Source organism: Macrosteles quadrilineatus, unplaced genomic scaffold (genome assembly GCF_028750875.1).
Source record: "Macrosteles quadrilineatus isolate MER2022 unplaced genomic scaffold, UCM_ALF_1.0 Scaffold_3__2_contigs__length_128488019, whole genome shotgun sequence".
Taxonomy (NCBI): Eukaryota; Metazoa; Arthropoda; class Insecta; order Hemiptera; family Cicadellidae; genus Macrosteles; species Macrosteles quadrilineatus.
Window position 1 is genome coordinate 15,280,544 of NW_026542596.1, and position 17,754 is coordinate 15,298,297.

General features: G+C 34.5%; 1 protein-coding gene and 1 long non-coding RNA gene across 2 annotated transcripts in view; both read right to left on the bottom strand.

The window, feature by feature from the left end:
* Positions 1-17,754, bottom strand: part of LOC128989016 (uncharacterized) — a 182,784-nt gene that overhangs the window by 32,548 nt on the left and 132,482 nt on the right. The window lies entirely within an intron of this gene.
* Positions 14,775-16,555, bottom strand: LOC128990619 (uncharacterized). Its single transcript, XR_008490547.1, has 3 exons — positions 16,375-16,555; positions 15,712-15,774; positions 14,775-14,989 (listed from the first exon to the last, which is right to left on the bottom strand). It is a non-coding gene; the product is annotated as an uncharacterized LOC128990619 (long non-coding RNA).

Consider the following 17,754-nt stretch of genomic DNA (forward strand, 5'->3'; position numbering starts at 1 on the left):
GTTTATAATATCGAAATTAGTCTTATGAAGTTATTACAGTTATGAATAAAAATTACTGGTATGATTAGGTAACTTTGTCCATGATTCAAAAAGCTTAAACGATTTTTCATCCGTTAGTTCGGACAAACGAGGGCTGGTAGATCAACAATGACAATCCTGCATTGACAGTTCAGATATGTCAACGTGTTTGGTGGAGATTGCTTTGTTTGAATTCCTACAAAATTAAACCCAGCCTCCCCTACACCTCTGCATGACAGACCCTAACCGACCCATTGATCCACGACCGCACTTATCATCATGGCACAAGCATGCCATACTGTTATGCAATGATAACCAGGATTTTGTATTTTTTTTAATGGATTTTTAATAATCTTTCATTTTGAGTCTTAACTTAAACTTGTACTTGGTAGTACAAATGTTATTACAAAAATAATAACCATGATACAAGTTGACAGAAAATTCAAACCGAATACTGTATTTGGGACTACGTATACGTAAAATAATAGCTTAAGGATGCACCCTTTACTGTTACTACATACAATACATCAGTAAAACATCGAAAGTGTAATCATTATGCCAAACGGGTGAGTTGAAAAGCAATAATATTCTACAACGCTTTGCATACTAGGTATAGCATCGAAATTTATGAATAAATTTTAACTGGTAAATTGGCGGAGAATTGCTGAAATCTAAGTTTAATTTAATTTCTAACTTAATTTTAGTTTAATTTATTTTTATTTTTTTTATAATTGACTTTACAGAGTGTTTACAATGTGACTAATCAAAACATGTTGTAGTCGTATATGAAATATGACATGAAACTGATGGGCACAATCAAAACAATACAAAAACCATCAACATTTCCTTATAATACTAAACTCATTATATATTCTAACCTCTGATTGCGATAAACAATTTCAATCAAGAAAATGGCCTCATAAAATGAGAACAATGAAGCAATTTAAACAACTTTTGACGAATGAGTCACCTAAGGCCACACAGGAAACTAGTTAAGGGGTTGTCACCCTTTATTTACTCTTCATGTAAATCTCACACATCCCTTTTTAAATTTGAAAGTGGCTGAGGGTCCTCCTGATTGAGCGTCACTTGAGTTACAGTTCCCGCCAAATTAAGATCTCTCCCTCCAAATTAAGATATCTCCCGCTGGTACGAGATAACAGCCGAGTTGACACCCTGTAGAGTTATAATTGGCTTTGACGTGTTAATATGTAATAAACAAGTTACCTGATGAGTTTTGAGATAAGGGTTTCGTCTAAGTTTGAAGAAGATATGATTCAACATTTAATTATTTAAGTTTTATTTCTTAAATTATTACATTTGATGTGTTATAAACACAAATCATAATGAGTCCAAAATACATTCAAATTAACGTAATTTAGTGGAAATACAACATATAACATTTTAATAGATCAGAGCAAGAAAAACACCAGACAGTATCAGCACATTACAATTTCCATATTATGAAATATTTACATTATTTGTCAATTAACTCTTAAGAGTCCTCAGGACCGACGGCCATCTTGGATTTCCTGCCCATAACGGCAATGTTAATGGTTGAACCATATTACGGCATTGTTTATCAAGATAAATGTTGCAAAATATTTTATTTTAAAGCTATTGAAGCCGCGAATTATATTTGCTATCTAGGTTTTAGTTTTAATTGTTATTATTTTGTCAAAATACATAAATATATTGACTTAAAGTGTGCTTTTTTCAACCTCTAAAACATAATATTTAAAAACCCGAAAAGCAATTCACACGGAACATATATTTAAGAATGACATGAAATTTTCTACTTCCTAATCAAGCTTGGTCCATGACTAATATGCTTCAACGTGAACGCATGTTTTTGCTGATCGGCGCTAGAACAACCACTGTTTAGCCTGGCATCTGACGGACAACAACAATGCAAAACTATTGACTCCTGCCGACTCATAAAGTTACTCATTAATTAGCTTTATTGTCCTAAACGGCAGAAATAACCCTAGTAAACTAAAAGTCCCCTTATATAAATAAAAGAAGACCCTCAAATATTTATTTCTGATATATTTGTTTAGCAATTTGTTAAATTGTTCTACATTTTACATAGTATATTACTACCTTTATTACTGTATTTAGCATTAGTGCCTTTTAGTACATTACTACATTAGTAACATTAGTACATTAGTACATTAGCATTAGTACATTACTTTTTGTAGCACGACTTTATTATTTCCAAACTAACAATATTGTTTGGTAAGAATGAGTTATTTACATCATGATACACTCATATAAAAGTTTAATATTTATGAACCAATTCAAGCAATGTTTCAAAAACCCCCTTTAGCTAAACACCACCCATAACAATCAATGATACAATCCATCTGGATCTATCATACAGTTCAATCCGCTACGCAATTCAGACTCATCGCCACTTTACATTTCAAAAGACTCTTGGAGGGGAGGGAATAACCGAAGGTGATTTACACCCTTGGATATCACAATGGTGTTAGGGTGGGATTAGGATATCCACCACCAGCTGTGTGGCTATGGTGCCATTGATAAAGTGTTGATCTATCATTTACACCCGCATAAATCTAACAGGAAATTGAATAAAACAGTTTGATTAAATTAATTACCGTAATTATTTAACCAAACCAATCTTTAAATAGAGATATATTTACAATACTGGAGATCGGTGGGTTGGAAGTTAATTTCTTTAGATGTGAGTTAATAGGGATGGACATAGTAAAATGTTTGATGGTATTCACTATAATTTTAAAAGGTGAAAAAGTAAATGAGTTTTAACTCACAGTGCTTAACGATTCGTTAAGTTAACAATTGAACGTATGTCTTAAATATCTAGTAGGGCTTGGTTGCTCAATATAAACGAATATAGTTGTGACAGAACACTAACAAGGCAAACTGTAATGTCGAAACATATTCCAACTATAAAAATAAATATATCAGAAAGACAGGGGTAATACGTGCTCGGTATGGACAAAATCTCGTGTGTTGCTTTGAAATGTAATGTGCTTGGAGGCCAAAATATTGTAGTGCTATGTCGATACTTTACTAATAAAATGTCAACAACCTTTTGAGCCAAAGAGCTTGTTACAAATATTAAAGCCAAAACGTTTATTTTCCCACAATTAAGTATCAGGACGACATTAATTTATTGGAAATGATTTTTTGCATAATTTCTTGTCAATAATTAGTTAGTTTAGTGAATTAAAAATTAATTGTAAGAGCTCTCACTTTGTTGAGTGGTTTTATTTATATTGAGTTTCTGAAAGTAATCCATTACAAAACTAGTTTTGATACTACGATTGAAAAATGTATAAATATTGTAAAAAAAATCTCAATATTCGTATTCTTAACTAATTCATGTTTCAAAGACAAAAGTGTCGGGGAGCGAGCTGGCGTAGTGGTTAGAGAGCGGGACTTCAGTCCCTGAGGTCCCGGGTTCGATCCCCGCCAAGTCACCAATGGATTTTATCTAAGTGATAATGCCGCAACCCCTAGGTCTAGCCTGAAGTAATGTGGAAAACAATCCCAGGCTCGTGCCTAGCGTCCTAGGACAAAAAAAAGACAAAAGTGTAAATGTAACACTCAGGATTATATGTGATAAATGATTCTGTAAATTCAAGATATTCCACGGCTAAAAATTTCATAAATAAACTGGAACATGTTGTACTAATTCAACTATCTCTATTAATTATAAACCACTATATACCGTGACGTATACTAGAGTAAACTTGAACGCTCCGAAACTCAGAGTTAATTAATTTCATGTTAACACCATTCTAATGACAAACTGATTACATGACAGACTAATTAGTTCCGTAGTCTAGACAGACTTGTGTGTCATTATTGCTTCAGTGTTGTAGGGAGTTCATTATAATGGGGTCGTTATTAACGGTTTGTAACAATAAACAGAGTAATCAAATGATGTTAACAACGCTAGGAGGAACAAACACACAACATTGATTGTAAATTTGGGTGGAATTAAACAAAAATATTGCATACGATTTACTAGTACAGTAAGCCGTCTGCGAATAAATTTTACCCGGATAACAGTTTTGTTTGTTTGTTGAAATTTGAAATACATATGCTAAGGATAGGTAACTGATATAATCCTTAATTAACTAAGGAGTTTTATTGCACAGTTCAAACTGATGCAGTTTTTTTACTTTTTAACAAACAATAGGATTTTTTCTGTAATGTGTAATATTACATACTGATGTTAAGCGGTCCACACAGTAGCCAAAGTTTTTCATATTAAGGTTATTTCAATACTTTCAATCCAAGTACTTAATCCGGTGTATTTGGACCCCCTATCAGTCTGTATGAATAAGATTTTAAACTTATTATACGAACTTGTTATAAATAGTTAATAGTCCATTAACCTGGTTTATGTACTATACAACTGATATAATGAAAAACAAAATAAATAAAAGATCGTGCTTCTATGGATTTCAATATGGATTGTTCTGCTGATTATAAAATAGTTATCAACAGCTAGGCATGAACCTGACAATGTTCTTAATTTTAAAGAGGAGTCAGCAAAGTGTCCAATTACTCTAAATTCCGTACTAGACATGTTTTAGTATTATACTATCCACCCATAGGAAACCCTACTCTAAATGACTTATTGTGTTATTTAGTCTTAATTCAGTATATATTGACTTTTAAATTACGTTTTCATTTAATATTTACTCATTTTTAAGGAATATTCACTCAGTAAATTGTAATACATGTTTTAATTAAATAAATTACATTATTGTATATTCACAATGTAACAGATATTGTTTATAGCAGATTTAGAACTCTTTTTCCGCACACGAGCTTATGCCTATGCGGAAATAGAAGGCTCGTACCTTAAATTTTCTACTCGTGTCGTTAACACTATTTACGCTAGTTGCGTACACTACTTTACCTACGACGGTGTTTTAATTACTAAAAATCACTACTCATAGCTTCTAAGAGAGGTTATTTTTGTTCATAACCTCTAATTGCCACTGACTTTTATGCAACGAAACATTGTATCAAATACTAATTGCACCAATCAACAATTAAGTTGGCCTGAACAGCTGATTAGTTGAATTTCGAATCATTACAATTTTGCTTCTCCTCTCTCAATCCTTGAACCTCATTGGTCCGTTACCCGTGTTGTTATGAGTAAAACTATGCTGTTATGAATGTAAAAAAGGCTGTTATGAGACACTTTTCAATTCTAAGAACTGTACTGAAACGACTACTTTAAAAAAACGGTCGTAGGTAATAGTAGTTTACGCAACGATTGCGTTAAGTGAGTCTTTACGACACGAGTAGAAAATTTAAGGCACGAGCCTTGGCGAGTGCCTTAAAAACTTCTACGAGTGTCGTAAAGACTATTAACGCGAGTTGCGTACACTACTTTACCTACGACCGTTTTTTAATTACTATCAATCTGGATTTAATTACTTACAATCACTAATGATAACTTTTTAGAGAGGTTATGTTTTCGTGTATTGTCATTGCCACTGAAAGTGATGCAACGACTTGTTGTATAATCAGCTGATTTCCTGTAATTACGTGTTTGTTAAACTTCGTTAAATATTACATTGCTAGCAGCATTCTTACCATAAATAATATTGTATCAGGTACAATTCGGCAAATATTTAATTTATTTTTGGACTTCCACCAACTTAATTAAGAATACGCGAGTATCAACATGAACAAGTCGGATCAACAATTAAATTGGTCAACTGATCAGCTGATCAGCTGATTAGTTGACGTTCGAAGCATTACAATTTTAATTCTTTTCTCTCAATACTTGAACCTCATTGGTTCGTTACCTGTGTGAATATGAGAAAACTATGCGGATATGAAATGAAACTATGCGGATATGAAAGTAAACAGCTGTAAAGTGAAACTTTTCAATTCTAAGAACTGGACTGAAATGGCTACTTTAAAAAACGGTCGTAGGTAAAATATATTTCTTTATAATTTGTATCAGTGTATTGTATTGTTTAATTTATGGAAATAAACGATTTGATTTTGATTTGATAATGAAAACAATTTCGACTAGCCGAGTGGGTTAATAATCTCCTGCACCACTTTTCACAGTTAACGTTACTCTGCAATGACCAATCTCCTAACGTGCTCAGCCCTTTTGACCTGCTTTGATTTTGTGTTTATAGTTCATGCTTTGTGACTTGTAAAAGCAATCGTTGTCGACTTTGTGCCTCTATAGTTTATAGTATCCACTCAGCTCTTGTTTCGCCAACAGAGGGAAAAGGTCCACCAAACACAAACACTAGTGCAGTGCTTGGGAGGGAGGGTGCTGTACTATAAACTGCGAGGCATTAATGGACTGCTTCCATTGTCCATTTACCGATATTTGCTAAGACTTAAGTGCTAAAGTGAATAGGAGGGGCCATAACTTTTATGTTTAATATATACAAGGAAATTGGTAAATTTAGATGTTAACTAAACTGTGAAATAGATTTTGTTATTTTTTTCTAACCCTGCATTGTAATCCTTTGTTGCTGTATTTTTGGCTCTTAATCGGAACCATCATCAGGCCTACAAGGTATCTAGTAGTCACATAATTAAAAGGTAGTCAACAACGAGACATGGGCACAGCACGGACTTATCCTTATATTATAATACGTGGAGGCTATTTCTACGAAACACTACTCATCCGTTAATAATGGACGGATTTTTACAAACGATGTGTCAAAATGAAGTATTGTTTGTGTATATGCCCCCTTTCACCAATTCCTGTAATAAAAGTCCTCGGACTTTGCCCCACAGGCCATCAAAATCCCAATGTATTTCTTACAGATAAAAGATTTTGTTTACTTAAACGGACGAATAATTTGTATTAATTACAGCTGTTCGTAGTAAACACATGATACACACAAGAGCGTTCGTTTTCAGTTTCAATAACTGGAGGGGAGTGATTGATTACATTATCTTTGAGTTGACTCTTTTAAGTCATCGGAAATTATGACTGTTATTCGTTTTCAAATAACGCCCGTAATACTTTGCACTTGCTCGAATTCGAGCAACATGTGCACTAGTCTTTTACAAACACACGAAATAAACGAAAGGGTATTGTCAGATAAGCGACCGTGACTTAGATAAACTACCTTTATTTGAAATAACCATTTATATTCAAACAGTAACTAGACAAACCAGATTAAGCGTTTAAAATTTTGTGTTTTTCAAACTCATACTGAATAATGTGTTATTTATAAGGCAATAACACAACATTTAAAACGTGCTGATGTAATTCTTTATAAACATGACATGAAATATAATAAATTTGACGTAACAAAACAACCAAAGAAAGTACAATATTGACAATGTGCCTTCAATGTGTATGATGTACAGGTTAGCAAAAATGGCAAACATTGGTAACTTTGGTTTGAATAGCTTTTGTATTGCTTCCAGAATGTGTTGAACTACTGTGTTAAATTTGTTCTTGGATTACCTATTGGACATTGTTATGAAATCATTTTTTTGAGCTGATAAAATAGTTTAGTAAAGATCATTGAACCAAAATTATTTTTAACTAGCTGGTATACACATGCCTTGCATCATGTTAGAGCATAGAACGATATGTTAATACGGTTCTTTAAATATGCTGTATGAAATAGTTACACATCAACAATTGACTTACGAACCAAAATTTAACCATTTAAGGTGAAAAGTATCTATCTTTTAATTAACTTTAGTAAGCTAAGTCCCAAGGATGATAAGGATGATAAAAATATAAACATGAAGTTCAAGTATTCAAGTAACTGCTATAAAAGTTGTCTTCAGCAATTTTGTCACCGATTTAAGCTAACGTCGCTGGTAAACTCCCTGTGCTCCACTTGAGTCACTTCCGCCTTGAGTGGAGTTCCACGTCTGGAGTTGTTGATTGTTGCCATTTCCGTTTCCTCAACGTTCCTTCTCATTTGCTGCGCGGTTTTACCTCCGTTTTACCTTTGCCATTTGGTAGTCCTTGAATAAACAGTTTACACTTATATTTATAATTTTTGTTGAAGATTATTTGAAGGTTATTTGTTTATTATTAAAACTAACTATAGTTTTAATTATAAACAATCTACGAAGGTAACTGAATTGAAATGTTTATATGATGTTGTATAAAGTTGTAGACACTTGAGGGAAAAATATATCGATAAATAAACTTTAAATGGAACGAACGTTTTCAAGATGACATCATAATAACTAAATGTTAACCTATACATTTTCGTTACAATCATATTTTCTAATGACAACAGAAGAATCAAATCAAATCAAACAATTTTGTTGTATTTAATTACCATTTAATAGTTTTATGTAAAGAAAATACATAAATAATATAATATCCTTAGAATAATTGGTTTTCAGTATTTTTTTATTCGACCAAAACTGATGTAATTTAGCAATCATTATAAACATTAAGTGTAACATGAGCTCATAATGGGATTCATCATGTTGAAATTGTGATACAGTGTAACACCATCTTATCATAGAATCGTGGTGTTTTTTTAATCTATACCCAGCCTTAAAACAATTGATCATAGTAATGGCTACATTATTAATTCATTACATTAATTTACGATTACATGCAAGCTACATAAAAGTTTTAAATGGCAGCAGAGATATAACGGAAAGAAGATTCTTTCTTGCGTAAAGACTAGATAAGATGTTGGCACAGAAACAGTAATAAAAGCCAAGTTAAGCCAAGTTTGAGTAATCTTAAAAATCACTAAAACGGGTTTTTAATTCTTAGGTTTGTATTATATATTCAGCGATAGTTATTTAACTAAATCATATTAAAAATATATTTGTACGTCTTGAAAGTGGCTTTATGTACATTGGTTCAAAGCAAGCGAAATAATGAAAAAAGAGTCACATTAATATACTTAAACATTTTCATACATAAATAGAAATGTTTAACATGTTGAAATAAACCCTTAGATATGGGTTGTATTCTAATCTTATCGTAGTTTAAACAATAATAATTACGAGGACAGAGGTTTTAAAATACAAGGTTTAATGGTACATAAATGGTTAAAATAAGGTTACAAAAATTGTTCAGGGGTGGGAATTCGTGCTGGCCGAATCAAAAGATTTCCAATTTAAATGTTCAATAAGTATGGTAAGTTATAAATTAAATAATCTTTTAGAAACAATAAGTTAAATAGGAAGGATTTTGATTTTAATTAATGGAGGTAAATTGGGTCCAAATGGATGGCTTGAAGAGTCTAGTCCGAGTTATAAACTTAATACAAATGGAATGTTCTCACCAATCTTCTGTAATAATAATTTTCTTCTTAGTATATAGGCTTAAAGTCTTCTTTCTTCAGTAAAATTTGGAAATTTTGACAATACTTTCTTTTGTAATTTCACAATTATTTTCACAATTAACTTAATAGATTCTGTGTGTTCTTCTTGGATTCAATAACTGCACTGTCAATCTCATTGTTGCACCTCATTTTCAGTTATGGGGTTCACATAAACAAGAACATGGTTGAAATTAACTTGTAATCTTGACCCCAGATGCACTGTATTTTAATTTGGAGGGATTGTTTTGAATAATAATTTTGGATAAGCCAATGAATAAATTTTGATTATAAATTATATATATATATGTTGAGACAATATGGTTTTAATAATTAACCATGAACATGAATAAATATTGAAAATATAACAAGATTGAGTTTGGAATTTAAATAAGGACTATATTTATAAACATTGAATTTTGAGTCATTACAATGTGTATATTAAAAATAAATACATTTATACACGTTTACTTTTTTTTGCACACTGGCAAGGAATAAGAAACCCCAATAATGTGTATTGAATTTATATACTTTTCGCAATCTGTTCATAACTTAAAAATGTTTTTTTACAATGCTGAACATATTTTGAAGTAATCCATACAACTAAAACTATTAGATTAACAATCGTTTTCAAATTAACATTTAAGATTTGATGTTATTGGTTTTAGCTTAGATTTTAGCTGAAATAAATATAAACGTTTAGGATACACTAGAATCTTTATGGTTATAATTATAATTGAATGACCTCGGATGTAGGCCTACGTTACAAAAATGGTAAAATAATGTAAATAGCGTTATAAAACATTGGGATGTAATGATAGCAAACTCCATTAGACACGCTGGGAGTCTTTTAAGATGTAAGATAAATTTAATAATGTTTCGTACAGGTAAAACTTTGTAAAATTTTCAAGTTCAACTGAAATTGGTTAACCCCAACCCTTCCACTATCCTCACGATGTCCTAAGCTCGAATGTCTGATCATAATTCAATGAAACAGTGTTAAGCGGTATATCTACAAACAATACCATTACAAAGTGTCTTATTACCTGTTAGTTTACTTAAGATCTTTAAGATTATAATAAAGTTTACTGAAGATGCATAATATACTAATTAGTTGTTAGTAAATTCCTGAAAATGCCATCCATTTTAAATTCACTCTCAACGGTGAAAAATGAACATGCAAGTAATAATAAAAGCGTCTGGTTTCAATTAGTATTTCAATATTTAATCAATTAAACAGCAAAGTGTTCTACTAGTATTACGAATCCTCAAAAGGTTAAAAGAATATAACTGGATTAAATCTCCTAGATGTAAGACTACCTTTTTACATTGTGTTTTCCTTTACAATGTAAACACTATTTGTATGCAACTAATGGCTGGCTATCTCAGGGTCTCAAGAGGAAGGGTTTTACCTAACACCATTGGCTGTTCTGCTCACGGAAAAATACATTCTTGTAGTTCCGGTAGACAACGTATAAGCAATACGACAAAATTTCTTCCATAAAAATAAATAATATATACCTTATTCAGTTAATTGTTTTAATACAATGGTAGTAATATTTAGCTGATATACATGTGAAATCCTAGATAGATCCTAGAGTGTAGATCCTATGTGAGGCCTAGAGTGAATTTTGACCAATGTCTTTTTTTATACATTGTACTTTGGTCACAAAGATCTTAACCCAAACATCTTAATATACTACTTTATATACCTGAAAACCGAACATAATTTTTAAATATACTACTAGGCAATTGATCTGGTATGAACTAATACTTTGTATTGAATGATATAAAACGCATTAACTGTATGTTTATTTCAAAGCCTAATTTGATAATAAATTAAATTATTGCGTATTCTGTTAACTTTTTATCAAAATACTGTTGCAAAACAGAAACAATTATTTCATTACACGTCACAGCCAGTTTTCATAAAACAAGAGGCACAACCCCATGGATTAGGGAAACAAATTGCATGTCATTTTCAGGTGAAGATTTTGACGCTACTGTAATAAAATACATCCAAAGCAATCGCATGTGCGCGACAATTTGTTTAGTTTTGTAATTATCCTCGTAAAATTGGAATTTGCTTAGTGTTTAAAGACAACTTAACCATCCAGAATTTTATGTTGTAATCCAATCAACACTCAACACGTTATGGTTTAAACTAATGTACATGGATTTGGGAGGAACACTTAACCACTATGTTAGTTTGGTCCTTTTTTGGTTATTAATACTATACTATGGCAGTATATTTGACGAAATGTATTTAATACATGATAGTGACGGTTATTGTATGTATATATTTCCTAGGACGCTAGGCACGAGCTTGAGATTGTTTTAAGACCTAGGGGCTGCGGCATTAACACTTAGATAAAATCCATTTGGTGATTTGACGGGATTTGAACCCGGAACCTCTTGGACCGAAGTCCCGCGCTCTAACCACTAGACCAGCTCACTCCCCAGCTCACTTTGTTTTTGTATATATTAGCAGTAAGTACTTTCAAACCCACGATATTATAAGAGCTTGATTGTTTAATTGATTTTCTTGGCATTCTTAAATATATTTAGCAAATACTTGGTTTGTTACACACCATACCTCTTTTGACAGGAACTTGTAACAAGTATTCGCTAAAATATTAGTAATCAAAAATAAAAATAGATTAAACGTTTTTCTTGCAGAATTATATCAAGGACCAGCCGAAGACTATTTTAAAATTATTTCCGTCACTTCTTTAAATCACTTCTTAAAATTTACCATTCTTGGAGTAGAGTAATAATTCTGTAGTAATAGGCTAATGGTGTCAAGTCAGACAGATTTATATGCATGCCTATGTTCCCAGTCTGTCTACGTTGTGTGTTTTGGCAGAGTTCTATAATGAGCTTGTCGTCTCATTGACTGGAGTACTAATGTGTTTTCAAGAGTTGCTCATTTAGATTGGACCTCATGCAAACTTTGTTACCTCAACACACAATAACAAGTCACCATATTTTCGCTAAACCTACCAAATTTGTTTCAAAAAACACTTGCCAAGTTCTTTAAAGTATATTTCAATGTTATGTCAATGCTCCGATGTTAATGCCCTAAGAGTTTTTGAAAGAAGAATATTAAGACGAATCTTTGGTGCCGTAAAAGAAGGGGAGCAATATAGAATAAGAAATAATAAGGAGCTGGATGATCTAATTCATGTAGAGGATGTTGTTAGAGTGATAAAATCAATGAGGCTGAGATGGTTAGGTCATGTAGTGAGAATGGGTAATGAAAGAATGCCTCTAAAATTACTGGATGGTCAAATCTACGGAACAAGAAAGAGACCAAGGAGAAGATGGCTGCAGGATGTTGAGGAGGATTTGAGAATTATGAGAAGTAGGAATTAGCAAGACATAGAGAAGATTGGAGACAAATTGTGATGGAGGCCAAGGCTCATCGTGGGCTGTAGCGCCAGAGGGTAAGGTAAGGTAAGGCATTTCAATGTTATAATGTCCTATCAATTTGAAACTAACTGTTCTTAGTGTTCCACATTAGGCTTATGGGTTGTTATGATGGTACACAAATTGCGATGTAAAAGTAAACAAACAATCATAGAATATGTTCATTAAAAAGACAGTACATTACACGACCTAAATACCGTCAGATGATTTTGCACCACTGATCGGAACAGCGTTTCGCAGATTTTCTCTATGTAATATGAATAAGATTTGAAACACATTTTTAAATAAACCTTTTAATTTAAGTCAGTGATTAATTCAGTGATTAAATCACTGACTTGATAGTTTGTTAGTAATTTACTAACAAACTATCAAGTCAGTGATTATCCAGAGCTATGGAATAAGCAGTTTGAAACACTTAGTTTTTCAGTGACTGGAAATAGTGAGTGGTTTACAAGTATGATTCGTGTTGGAAATGTTTGCGGGTGCAGATGTCAACTAAATATTTATGCAAATATAACACTTAATATCTATGTAAATCTATATAAATAAAATTAGAGTTTTGTCTGTACATTGCTCAGAATCATAAGCTTTTAGGTTATTTTTACGTTTTATACATTAAACAAACCGAAACAAGTCTCATCTAAATTTCTGTCTGTCTTTGTGTCTGTTACGGCCCAAGAGCCATTTTACGCGGCCTTCTCCTGAAAAACTAGAGTACCTATCAAGATCCAAATAATTTTAATGTATTCACTGAATTGGCGAGATTGTCTTTAGCCATTAAAATATGGCGTCACTACTTTTTATATAAAACGACGGACGTTTAAAAACCCGACTTCGTGTGATTTTTGTCAAGTTTTCTCCCAATGTCCAATGTTCATCTCTTAATCATCAATGAAATAACGAACAGCTGTTCAGATCAAGATTATTTTTTCTAGCTGTCACTGATATGTTTACATTAAAGGTTGTTTACAAATACCGCAAACATTTCCGATCACATTTTGAAAGCAAAATCCAAAACCAAGTGAGATTAAAAACTATTTTCCTTACATAAAGGATTTCATTAATCGCAAGTTCAATAATGTGTAAAATGAAATAGAGATTCTATGTGTATAAAATTGCTCTGAAGCTTTGATAACCGGGAAAAAGACCTTGAAACAGTGATGTATAGGGCTGGGAAACTTACGTTTATTAAATTGACGGCGTTTCAATGGCGGTTGTGTAAAGCGTAAAGTGAAAAATCATAACTGCAGTGGGTGATTGTAACAGAGGTTTACGGAAGATGCTAAACTCGCTTTTCCAATGTGTTACTTTCGGTTTCTACTGAAATACTTACTTACTTGAAATACTTGTCTTCTACATCGTTGACCGACATGTCGGATAGATTGCGTCATGTTACTATTTACATATAAACACTATAAAACCATTAAAAAATATCTACATATACTTTACTTCTACTTTTGTGGCGGACGTGTCACGTTAAAAAAAGGGGTTCACTCTCCAACTCATGCAAGGCGTACAATGGCCTATTCAGCAGTCCCTCACGTATCTCCCTCTTAAAGTCTGGCAGGTCCATGTCACGCACTCGTTTAGGCAAGGTGTTGAATACCCTAATTGCCGAACGCGGGTAACTCCTCATTGTCTGTGCAAGTCGGCACCGAGGCATGTCAAGGTCTGGGGCTCTGCGGGTATTGTGGGTGTGGACCTCCTCCCTCCTGCCAAAGAGTCCCACCTTGTCTTTGAGTAGTACAAGGATGTCGAGGATATACTGGCTGAATACAGTGAGCACCCTATGCCGGATGAATATAGGGCGGCAGTGCTGCTTGTAGCCAGCAGATGACACTATCCTCATGGCTTTCTTCTGGAGCAGTAGGATGTCATGGGCTGCTGTAGAATGGCCCCATAGGACAAGGCCGTACGACACATGGCTGTGGAAGAGGGCGTGATAGACCATCAGCAGAGAGGGTTGACTTAAAGTAGGACGAAGTCTTCTTAGTAGGTAAGTAACTCTAGATAGCCTAACACATACCTTGTCTATGTGATGCTTCCAATTTAACCTGGGGTCAAGCCAGAAGCCCAGGAGTTTTACAGCCTCATCTTCCACAACAGGTTTGAGGGTACACAGGATGGTCTGTGTCTTGTCCTCATTCACCTTGAGCCTATTGACGGCAAACCAGCTCTTCGCTTCTTCCAGTAGGACAGTAGCTTCTCCACGGAGATCCTCTAGGTCTTTCCCTCTAGAGAACAGAGTAGTATCATCAGCAAACAGTAGAGTACGGTTGTTAAGTGAGAGGTCATTGATCATGATAGTGAAGAGCACTGGCCCCAGCACCGAGCCCTGCGGCACGCCGTGAGGTATGCTGCCAACGCTGGAAGAGGCACCTCTCAGAGTAACATACTGCTTGCGGTCACTCAGGTATTCAGTCAGTGAGCCAAGGACTGCGCCACCCACCCCATACCTACTCAGTTTAGCAAGAAGGATTTTGTGGTTTACGACATCGAATGCCTTGCTCAAGTCGCACAAACTCAGCAGGATAGACTCACCCTCCTCAAAAGCACTGGAAATAACGTCAACAAGGCTTAAAAGTGCAGAAGTGGTCGAGTGTTTACCTCTGAATCCGTGTTGGGCTTCCGTCAGAATGGCATTACCTTCCAAGTAGGCTATGAGTTGTTTCTTCATAACGGTCTCTATCACCTTGGAGAAAGATGGGAGGATAGATATCGGTCTGAAGTTGGACAGGAGTGAAGGGTCCCCTTTATTGTAGATGGGTATCGTCCGGGCTATTTTTAAATTATCAGGAAACATACCCTTAGCTAGGCAAAGATTGATCAGATCTGTGAGGGGTGGTGCAATTAAGTCTATTACAGATTTTAAGATATTAGTTGACACTCCATTTACATCTTGACTTGCCGAGGCTTTGAATTTCTTAACGGTAGAGATAATTTCATTGACACTCACCTTCGTCCAGCAGTTAAAGTTGTGTGTTTGGGTGAGATCCTTAACCGAATCCAGGGGGTCTGTCTGCAACACGGGTATATTTGTGATGAGTTCATCTGCTACATTTAGAAAATATGTGTTGAAATCATCAGGGGTGGCCAGAACTTCAGGGCCAGGACAAGGAGACCTGCAATCATTCACAATGCCCCATGCAGCCTTGCAAGGGTTGGGAGCGTTGAGGATTTTATCTGCATTAAACTTCCTCTTTGCATCCCTGACCTTAACACCATAGTCACACTTAATTCTACAGTAAAGTAAGTAATATCTCTGCCTGATATTGTCATCTGTTGCGCCCTTAAAATGATCATGAACAAGTAGCATGAGCTGTCGTAGCCTACCCAGGTCAGGGGTGTACCAATCCTTTGAACCTTTGGTGCCTTTGTGGTTTTTACCGGGAGAACTAGACATTGGCTTGGGCCGACTAATTTTAGGTGGATATACAACGTTAAATTGATCACAAAAAGTCTCAGTAAAAGCTGCAAAAGCAAGTTTAGGGTCAGAAATTGCTTTCAGGAAGTTCCAGTTTATAGCAGATAATTCACTCCTAAGCAAGGGAAGCAGATCCATGTTTATTGTTCGCTTAACAACAGAGTATTTGTCTATCCATGAGGAGGAAGGGCTTACCTTAGTAGTCTTGACTGTGAGTACCACCGCACCGTCGTGGTCAGCAATATGAGGCCTTACCACCTCCGCCTCAATGTCCCAAGAGTTGTAATTGGTTGCTACAGCATCCAGACAAGCCTCCCCTCGTGTTGGAAGCCTCGTGGGAATGTAAAGTCCAAAGCTGCGAAGAAGATTCACAAAGGCAAACTCCTCGGGTGAGGGTTTCTCCAAGTGCACATTAAAATCCCCACAGATAACTATGCTGTTTTTGTCAGATTTAGATATGTGATCGAGGCACAGTTCAAGTTGGGAAAGGAAAACTTTAAAGTCACTGGCAGGAGATCTGTAGACTGACAACAATATTGTCTTAGTACTTAATATTTCTATAGCCGTGGCTTCAAAAACAAGTTCTTCACAAAAATCACTTAAGTCTATTGGTTTACAGTTAGGCCTGAAAATGTTAGATGCATAGATAGCAGTGCCACCGTTTTTATGAGTTTTACGGCAGTAGATATTTACAAGTGTTAGGTTATTCATAGTCCTATAAAAATCATGTTCACTGTCCTCTAACCAATGTTCAGCAATACACAAAAAATCGCAACTTACCTCATCAATAAAGACAGATATGAGGTCACATTTATTTCTAAGACATTGAACGTTGAGTGATACAATTTTCACTTCCGTTAGGCTTGTAACTGTTTTTTCAGGCACACTAAGTTTACTACCAAGCCTAAAATCACCAACGACAATGGATGGGTCTATGTTTGCAGTGTCTTGTATATGGTGCGGCCTAAAAAAGATCTATTTTGGCTTTTTTGGCTCCGGGATCCTTTACTTGGCAAGAATTCTCTCACCAACACACCAGCAGGCCAAAATTGCAGACCTGCTGTTTTGGGGACATACTGACCCCTATGTGCTACAATCGCTGGACCATACAGCCAATAGGCCAATAAGACTGTATCTTGGGTACATAGGCCTACCCAATTATTCATAACAACCTATTCGACGACGATCCTTGATACCGGTACTTTTCCCTAGAATACATGGCCTAGGTACCTACTTAGGAAATCAAATTAAAAACTTTAAAAAACACAACATTGTGTGATTTTGTTCACATTTCCTTCTACAGTAATATTAACTACATATACCAAATATCGTTTAGAGAATATGTCATATTCTAAATAACAAAAAGCTGTTTGGATGAGATTGTTTGGTTCAAACTGTCACCAAAGTTTTTATACATGTTTTGCCTTTTCTTTATATGTCATAATATTAGGTTTAGATATAATAGTTTTGCCAGCACGTCTGAAAATATGCAAACCAACTGTTGTTCTTTATATAATAAGGTTTCTACTGAATACTATAAGATCCCCGTGCGTAGAACGGGCACTCAGCTAGTGG